The following is a 9459-nucleotide window of genomic DNA, read 5'->3' on the forward strand; positions in this document are numbered from 1 at the left end:
TGCTGCTCTAGCTCTCAAAAATTAAGACTGACAACTAGCAAATCATACTTCTCAAATCACCTTTAGAAAATCGGTAAAATTTAAATAGACACAGCCTCACCAAATTTGAATCCTCTCTCCAACACCTCTCATACTTAAATTTTAAATAAAACACTTATTACTGTCTTTCCTGTATATGTTTGTTATCCTCTTATCTCATATCTCTGCTATGGTATGACATCCTCATTGTCATAAATATACTGAGATTATCTCTGGGCTCTAAAAAGTTCCTTGGAAAGGGCTTTGCACAAAGTACATTCATAATAAGTAATTTCTGTGTTTTTAATTTGTGGATGTAGCCCTGTACCTTTACATAGTTTCCCCCAAAAACATATTTTTTAAATAATAAAAGTATGCCTTATTTTAATAGTTTGTCAGGGAGAATAGATAATTCATCTTTAGAAGGTATTCCCAAGTTTTATTTTCCTCAATTTAGCTTTTAATTGTCAGTATTTCCAAACACATGAAAACATGAATCTCATTTCTTTCTGTATCCCCAGTTGGTCTTAAATATATTGCTTCTGTTGTTAACGACAACCAAGATGAATTGTATTGTATTACTGTGTGTGACAGGGCACCAAAGCACCAGCGAGCCCAGTGCACTCAATTTCTGCATGTCTTTTATGGGCTTCCACACATAGAAACAGAGGGTTTATATACTGAGAAACAGTTACGTATTCCAACCATATATACTTTCTACCCCTTTTAAAAGTGATACAGACTCTTTTTTAAAGAATACAGACTTTGCCACATGCAGTCTCATCAACAATGGGTCTCTGGATAAATAAACCAGCAAGGAGATCATGTTGGCATGGTGTTCACTTCACTGAGTAATAGGACTCATAGGGAGGAAATCCTTACAAAGTTGCCAGATAGATCAGATGCATATTAGAACAGTTAGGAGAAATGATAAACAGTGACTACCATTTTATTTCAATTTAGCCAAACTAGAAAACTTTCTCTGGAAAACAGTCTGGTCTCGGGAGCTATGGGGTTCAGGAGATTTGGGTTCCATTCCTTCTCCCAACCTAGAAGGTCATTTCAGCAAGTTCTTTATGATTCTATGTCCTTTTTATCCCTTCCATAAAGCCAGGATTGAGAATTGGGTATCTTGCACTAAGTGGACAGGAAAAGTCGGAGGAGGAAGCAGGTTTTTGTTTCCTGTGTAAAGTCACTGACTGGTAATCACATAAATGGTACATAAATTTAGACTCCTTGGGCTGTCACCTAAAGGACTCAGGAATGCAGTACTTGAACACAAGAGACTGGAAATTTATTCTGAAAGGTATTATTGCCAGGCAGCTGCATTTGGGAGGTCTCTCCCTGTGCACCAGGTGAAACCTCAACCTGGATGAGGGAGGGTTCTTGACTCTGAATGAGAAAGAATTTTCTAGCAGGTCAGAAAAGTGAAGGTAAGGAATTCATCAGAGCGAGAGCAGAAATGAATGGAAGCAGCATTGAAGGCAGCTGAGAGCAGGAAAATGCAGAGGTGCAGAGGGAAATGTTTGCTAAACATTTTCTTGGCATAAGTCAGATTCTCTTGCCGTTTCTTAAATCCAGGGTCGCTTGGTGTCCCTTGTCCACTTGGATCCACACTGCATGGGGAGAAGCCTCTATCATCCGGGGTTTGGGCAGCCATGCAGCACAGGATAGAGTGAGATGATATTCTGAGAACTTCCCAAAGAAAGGAGATTTTCAGGCAGTCTCCTGTAGCTGCAGTTCCCTAGGTCTCACTCAGATTTTCAGGCCCAAATCTGAGCTCTCAGCAGCCCCTTTCTACTTATCAGGGGTAAAATGGAGACTTGAAAATAGAATGAAATAGCAAAAAGAAAAAACACAGTAAGCTGAGCAGTGAAAAAACTTTCTTTAAAGGTATGCACTTACAGAGAGAAAAGGTGTGGGTGCTCTCAGATATGATGCATGCTAAAAGACTGGGGTTTCTGTCTTTTAAGAACTTTTCAAAGGACCAGGGGATATAGACTTGTAAAGTGGTCTCAAAATGCTTATCACCAGTGAAAGACATTAAGTCTCTTCTATTATCAGTCCTCCATGTAATTCTGCAAAATTAACTTAACAAAGAAATTGGTCAATTCCTCCCCAGGATAGCAACCTCCCTCTGGGAAGTATCCATCTAGACTGCCCACCCTGTCCCCAAGGTGCTCTGAGTTATTGTCTGTTCTCTAAAGAATATGTTAGGAATTTTGCTTCCTAACTTACTGTTTTTAAAAATGGAATTTTAGCTTTAAGGTGGAGTCCTTCCTGTTCTTACTATACTGTTTATATCTCAGCACTTTTCATCATAGGCAGAAAAAGTTAACCATGCTGCTTGTCCCAGGGCCCTGCCCTACCTCAGTACGATTCCTGAAAGCAGCATAGTTGATTGTCTAAAAGGTCCCATTATTATTTCATCCCTTCTTGTATATTGACCATACCCATCCAATCTTCCAATAATAGCACCAATAACCAAAGGTGGTGAGAAAATTATCAAAAAGAAAAACAAAAAACAGAAGACCCTGAGATTAAAAAAAAAATAAGGTTTGTGGGTAAAATTGCAGTATTTCCAGAATCTCTCGCCTGGTCTTAGTGCATCTCCATATCAGGAGGTGTTTCCAAGGGGTGGAGAGAACTCGTCCTTCTCCATGTCAGAAGGTGATCCCAAGGGGAAGCGGGGGCTTATCTGGACAGAGAGGGTGGGTGGGGCTCTTCTCTGGCAGCCGGGGTGCGGCAGACACGGGAGAGCAGAGGTGGATGACTGCTTGTAAGGAATAAACGGGTTTCTCCCCCTTTATTTCTCCCTTTCACTGACTTCGGTCTCAAGGGTATTTTGCCTGGGGTTTCCCCCCAGAGTTACAGGTTGTTGGTTTCATCGTGACATTCCACCACAATTCACCATTACACCAAGACATAAGGAGGAAGGGAGAAAGGGGATATTGTCTAGTTTAGAGCAAACTGGGAACTGGGGTTTGCCCGCAGAGATGTCAGCCCTGAGCAAGCTCCCTTGCCATTGCTTGAGCGGTCGCTGTACTTTCAGGGAAGCCACAAAGACAGAGTGAGGATTAGGAGAAGTAGCTAAAATTTGAACACTGACATCACCGTGTTCTTTAATTCTGATTACCTATGAAGAAGATCTCATTATTACTCCAGTTTTGCAGAGTTGATAAGGAATTGGAGGCTCAGGAAAAGTGAGGAGAAATTTTCAGTCACATACCAATTATTTTTATGTGTAGAACTTTGTTCTTTGCTAGCAGAATCCAAGCTGTTTCTAATACTTTATACAATAACATTGCTTTTTTTTAAATAATTGAGCCTATAAAGATAAAGCTCTAAGTAAACAGTTATTTAGAAAAACATATATATATATACGTATATAAAATTTACTGACTGGCTGTTTTTGTGAAAAGATGTGAGATAGCCTTTCTAAATTAAACACAATATCAAAGGTGTATATTTTAAAAATAAACTAATGAAAAAATAGAGAAAAAGATGTCAAAAATATCTTAGGTATTATTGAAATAGTACATTTATTTAGGTTCTCAGTTTCCTAATGCTAGATCAAACACTGTGTTAAAAGAAAATGTACAAGCTCACATATAGAGGCACACTTCTTTCTAATACTAAATTACAAGAGTATTTCATTTTTATCTTTATTGAGAAGACATTGGATATAACAAAAATGGCATCTTCTATAAATTTGCCAAAAATATGTTATTAAAATTACATTTATTCTTTTTCTATGTATAAACATAGAGTCCAATATACAAATTAGGCAAGCCAGTTCTTCAGATGTTAGGATTACATGGCCTCCTCCTATTTCTTTAGATGATCTAATTCCACATTTCCTGAAAAGGCCTATAGAAAAAGACGTTTAGCAGGATGACAGTAGGGGCTTTAATGATTTCCCTCATTTGTGGAGTATAACAACAAAGCAAAACTAAAGGAACTCTCAGAGTCCAAGAAGGGATTAGCCATTACCAAAGGGGAAGGTGGGTGGGGAGGGAGAGAGAAGGGGATTGAGGGGCATGATTGGCACACATGGTGTGGGGGTGTCACTGGGAAGACAGTGTAGCACTGAGAAGACAAGTAGTGACTCTGTGGCATCTTACTACACTGATGGACAGTGACTTCAGTGGTGTATGGGAGGCACTTGATAATATGGGTGAATATAGTAACCACATCATTTTTCATGTGAAACCATCATAAGAGTGTATATCAGTGACACCTTAATAAAAACAAAATATCTTCACCCATTTATGCTCCCATCAGCATGATACTACGTGTACTTGCTAAAGCATGGTCAAATGCAACTTTCCAATAGTTGCCAGTCTTGCATTTATAAAGTTTCATCTCATTTTCATTTTTGTTTCATTTCAGATTGCTAGTGTATTAGAAGTCCTTATAACTTATAAGTATGCAGAAATTATGGGTATTTTAATGTACCTTTTTGCCTATTCTTATTGTATTTCTGGATATATCACTTTGATTTAAAAGTGTTATTATTGTATATTTAATATATCAATAGAAGTTATGCTTTTGAATTAGAAAAACATCTGTTTTTTTCTGTTTATTTAAATTTTGACCCTATATTTATCTTTGAAGAATTAAATTTTCTTTTAATATCACAATATACTTTAACCTGCATCATTTCTGTTTCAGTAATGTTTGTGGAGTTTATGCCGAAGTAAGATTCCAAAGAAATCTCTGTTTCTACTATTTCTGTTGTATCTTTTAAATTGTCTTTTAGTAGCATCTAAGATGACTTGTAAATTATTCTTGGTTTTCTGTAATAAATGATGATGGTGAAGATATATTATTAGTAACTTTTACTTAAAAATTTAAAAAGTAAAAATATTATGTCAAAATCAATAATGCTTTAAATTTACCAATACAACTGTTACTATCAATGTTATTACTATTACGCCTAGTCTGATGGAGTCTAAATCAAGAGGCAATTTGTCATTAGAGCCCCGCCTAATCTCAGAATGGCAGAAACTCTAGTTTTGCTTATGCTTTAAAAAGGTGATGTTTTTCTTCTGGCAGAATAATCCCAGAAATACTTGGAATTCTGATGTTACAATTATTATATTATTTAATCATCTGTTCAAATATATATTTAGTCATGGAAATAATCCTCATTAATTGTAAAATTAGAGTATGGGAGGCAATATAGATCATGATATCTATCAAAAAGTTGTTTCAAATTTCCTTGAAAACAATTCTATATCCCATATGTATAGCTTAAGTTCCAGTTTTAAGTGAACACTGGGCAGTTCCATTGAATAAGCTGGATCAGTACAGTGCTCATAGAACACACTCCTGGTTCCTGAAAACATATATTTAATAACAGACCTCACTAACCGTGAATATGTGCTGGTTACATCCTTGTCCATTTAGATTGGGAGAATTGAGCATATTTACCTTCTTCTGGTTTATCACTCTAAAATACCTCAATCTACTAGCTCATCTGTAGGCCTATAAGGAATTTTGGCTTTAGGAATAAAAGGACACAGAAGGACCTAAATGATTCCTATGCTGGTAACTGCCTGAGACTCCTGAGGGTGTGAACCAATGGACATTTGAAAACCTATTTTCCACTGGTGTACATTTGTTTTTCATAAGCCAATGTAATTTTATTTATATAGACTTATTTATACTTTTAAGACACTACCTTACTGATGCATAATTCATATATCATTCATTAATATAAAGTATAAATTCCATTTTAATTCAGAGTTGTACAACCAACATCACAATTAATTGTGGAACATCTTCTAATCATGGAAAGAAACCCAACATGCTTTAGGAGTTACTCCCAATTTCCCCAACCTTCTTTTAATTCTAGGGAATCACTGATCTACTTTCAGACTCTTTGCATTTGCCTATTTGTATCTATCATATAAATGAAATCGTACAATATGTGCTTTTTTAAATTGCCTTTTTAAACTGAGTGTAATGTGTTTCAGGGTTCATTCATGTTGTAGGATGTATCAATAAGTCACTTTCCCTTCTTGTCCAATAATATTCTATTACATGAAAATATTATAATTTCTTACTAATTCATCAGTCAATGAACATTTTAGTTACTTCTACTCTTTTGGCCATTATAAATAATGCTATTTTAAACATTCACATACAAATTTCTTGCAGACATATGTCTTCTTTTATCTATATACCGAGGAGTGGAAATACTATGTCATATGATAACTCTGTATTTAATCATTTTGGAAACTGCAAGTCTGTTTTCGAAAGTGGCAAAACCATTTCATATTCCCACCAAAAAGATAGGGTGCTCAAATTTCTCTACATCCTTATTAACACCTGTTATGCCTATTTGCAGATGGCATGATTTTCTGTATAGAAAACCCTGAAGACTATACCAAAAAGCTGTCAGAGAAATTTGCATTCAGTAAAGTCACATGATATTAAATAAACGCACAGAAAACAGTTACATTTCTATAACTTAAAACAAAGTATCTGAAAGAGAAATTTAAAAAGCAATCTCATTTACTATGGTATAGTACTGAAAAGCAATAAAATACTTAAGGATAGATTTAACCAAGGAGATGAAAGAATAGCAACTATGAGGCCTTCATCAAAGAGATTGAAGAAGATAGTGTCCATCATTCGATGAATGGATAAAGAATATGTGGTTCATATACACAATATTCAGTTATAAAAACAAAAGAAATTCTCCCATTTACAACAACATGGATAGATCTAGAGGGTATTTTGCTCCATGAAATAAGCCAGGTGGAGAAAGACAAATACCATATGACTTCACTTGCACATGGAATCTAAAAATGAAATAAAACAAAATGATCAAAACAGTAATAGACTCATATAAATGGAGGAAAGACTGGTTGTTACCATGGCGGAGGGCTTGGAGTGGGTGGGTGAAACAGGTGAAGGGGATAAAGGGGCACAGAATCACAATATAATATAAATTAGTCACAGGGATGAAAGTACAGCATACATAATATAGTCAATAGTCCTGTAACATCTTTCTATGTTGACAGACACTTAACTACACCAGATGGGGTGAGGATTTTAAAATATATATGACTGCTGAAACACTGTGCTGTATACCTGAAACCAATGTAATGTTGTGTGTCAAATGAACTTCAATAAACACATAGCAACAACAAGATACATGGTCCTCAGCACACATCACAGGATTAGAATCATCTATCATGTTCCCCATATTCTCTGGTAGACAAAAAAAATTCTGTTAGACCAGATGTTCAAAAGACTTAAAAATTACTTTCCAGGAACCAGATGCAAATGGTTGAAACTTTCTTTAGACTTGGTGTGTTCTTTTCTATGCAATATAATACTTGTGTCCTTTGCCAAGACCTTTTATTAGCAAAATTATTATATATGCCTGAACATTTGAATTTAGTCTAACATTTGTTTCATTAGTTAGACAGTATTAGAATAAATATGCCTAACATGTGGAGAAGCAATATGTGGTAGGGATAGATGTACAAAAAAATATGAATCATTCCTAAAAAGCCATTACATATGTTTTAGTATTTGTGTTAATTTGACAACTCATCTTCCCATCCTTGAGGTACCATACATGTAATTTATGATAAACTTGTGCATAAGTGAAGCTGCACCCTCTACTGCTGCAGCAACTGGGGCCTCCCCAGTATCCACAGGTGGGTGTTCTGGGCATCTCCCCCCACCCTCTCTAGGGGCAGCCCACTCAAGGGTTGCACCCATGCACACAGATTTCAGGTTCAGAGGTCCTGCCATCTACCACCAGATGTAATTCAGGGAGCAAATACCTTTGAAACCGAAATCAAAGGGAGAAATAAAGTTTATTTGTTACAAGCAGTTATCCACTTCTGTTCCTCTGTGTCTCTTGCAACCAGGCTGCAGAAGAAGGGACCCCCACACAACCTCTCTGATCCAGATAAGCCTGCACTCCCACTTTTAATTACCTATTTACATGGAGATGGCCTACTTCTTTCCACCCCCTGGAAACACCCATTGAATGGAGATGCCGTAAAGCTAGGCAAGAGATTCTGGAAATAATGTAATTTTACCCACACCATATAATCAATCCCAGCACTCATGGACCTTGTAAGAAACAGTTGCTAGAAGCCTGTTCCTCCAGTCTTCCAATGGAAATTAATGCTCTCTCTACTCAATTACATCAACGATTACTTGATATTCAATAAAAAATACAAATACAGGTTGAACAGGAGTTATCCAATAATATGAAATGATTAAACCCAACAAACTGGTTTCATGGCGTTAATTCATGTATTTGGGTCATTGGAGCCCTTTGTCTGTTAATCTTATCATTTGTCTCTAGCCTCCTAATGGTTTGTTTCGTTATGACCTCCTCCAAGCATCAAGAACAACAAGTGGTTACCTTGCTGTGTTCCAAGAAGCACCAACAATATTCAAACAAAAAGGGGGATCCGTGAGGAGCCAAATGGCCAGGTCCGGGACAAGAAAGTGGAAGGGCCGCCCTGGAAGCAGAACCCTGTTTCCTTTGCAGCATGACGTCCTTCGCTTGTCCATTACTGGGTGCGGAGGGTTTGCTTTCCTTTGAAGTCATCAGAATGGCTCTGCGTGGTTGCCTGCACGCACCCTGCAGCATCGTGTTTGGCACACAGCCTTCTGATGTGCTGTGCATTGTTTTTTCAAACGTCCGCTCAATAAATATGAGAGCTTGACAGCGGCTCGGGGAAGCCTCCCCAGCCTCCCTCTCACCTCTTGCCTTTCCTATAGTCTCACGTAATTCTTCCGGCCTCCGCTGACTTCGCTGGACAAAGCCCGACCTGCCGGCTTCACCCGCCCTAACACGGAGCCCTTGAACCAGCAGAACCGGCTTGTTCAGGAGAAGAACAAGAAACTGTCCAGGGCTCATACCGTGAGGGACAGCAGCACCCTCTGGGGACAGCTGCCGACGTGTCTAGTGTCCAGTGAGAGTATGTTCCTTTTCTGTGTTTACTGTGGGTCAGCAAATGACTAAAGGTCAAATAAATGTATTAGACTGAGTAACTCATTCTAAAAATATCGGCGCAGCATTCCTGATGTCCAGATAACTACTCAGAGATGCACTGCGTGTCCCCGTGGTCAGGAAACTGGGCTTCCTGGTTCCGTGCAGTGGTGATTGTGCCTTTACTCGGGCTTTCGTCTGATTTAATTAGCTGAATATTTCAGTAGTGCAAGCAATTTGTACCATTTAACTAATTATTAACAGTAGAATAGTCGTATTCAAATATTGGGAAGTAGTATACGCTTACCTGAGTCAAAACATTTTTGTTCACTGTACATTTTTTAAGTTAAATCAATCACCTTTAAAAAAAAGCACTTTATGTCATGAAAAGTATAAAATGGGGAACTAATTTATTGATTGTGAAAATATTTATTAACACAAATACTTCATAAATTATAAATAATAGC

At 37.4% G+C, this 9459-nt stretch overlaps 1 long non-coding RNA gene across 1 annotated transcript; it reads right to left on the reverse strand.

Moving 5' to 3' along the window:
* Window positions 1-951: 951 nt before the first annotated feature.
* Window positions 952-8963, reverse strand: LOC140846120 (uncharacterized). The gene is made up of 2 exons (XR_012125021.1): window positions 8420-8963; window positions 952-1840 (listed from the first exon to the last, which is right to left on the reverse strand). It is a non-coding gene; the product is annotated as an uncharacterized lncRNA (long non-coding RNA).
* Between the last annotated feature and the right edge of the window lie 496 nt (window positions 8964-9459).

This window comes from Manis javanica, chromosome 14 (assembly GCF_040802235.1).
Source record: "Manis javanica isolate MJ-LG chromosome 14, MJ_LKY, whole genome shotgun sequence".
Lineage (NCBI taxonomy): Eukaryota > Metazoa > Chordata > Mammalia > Pholidota > Manidae > Manis > Manis javanica.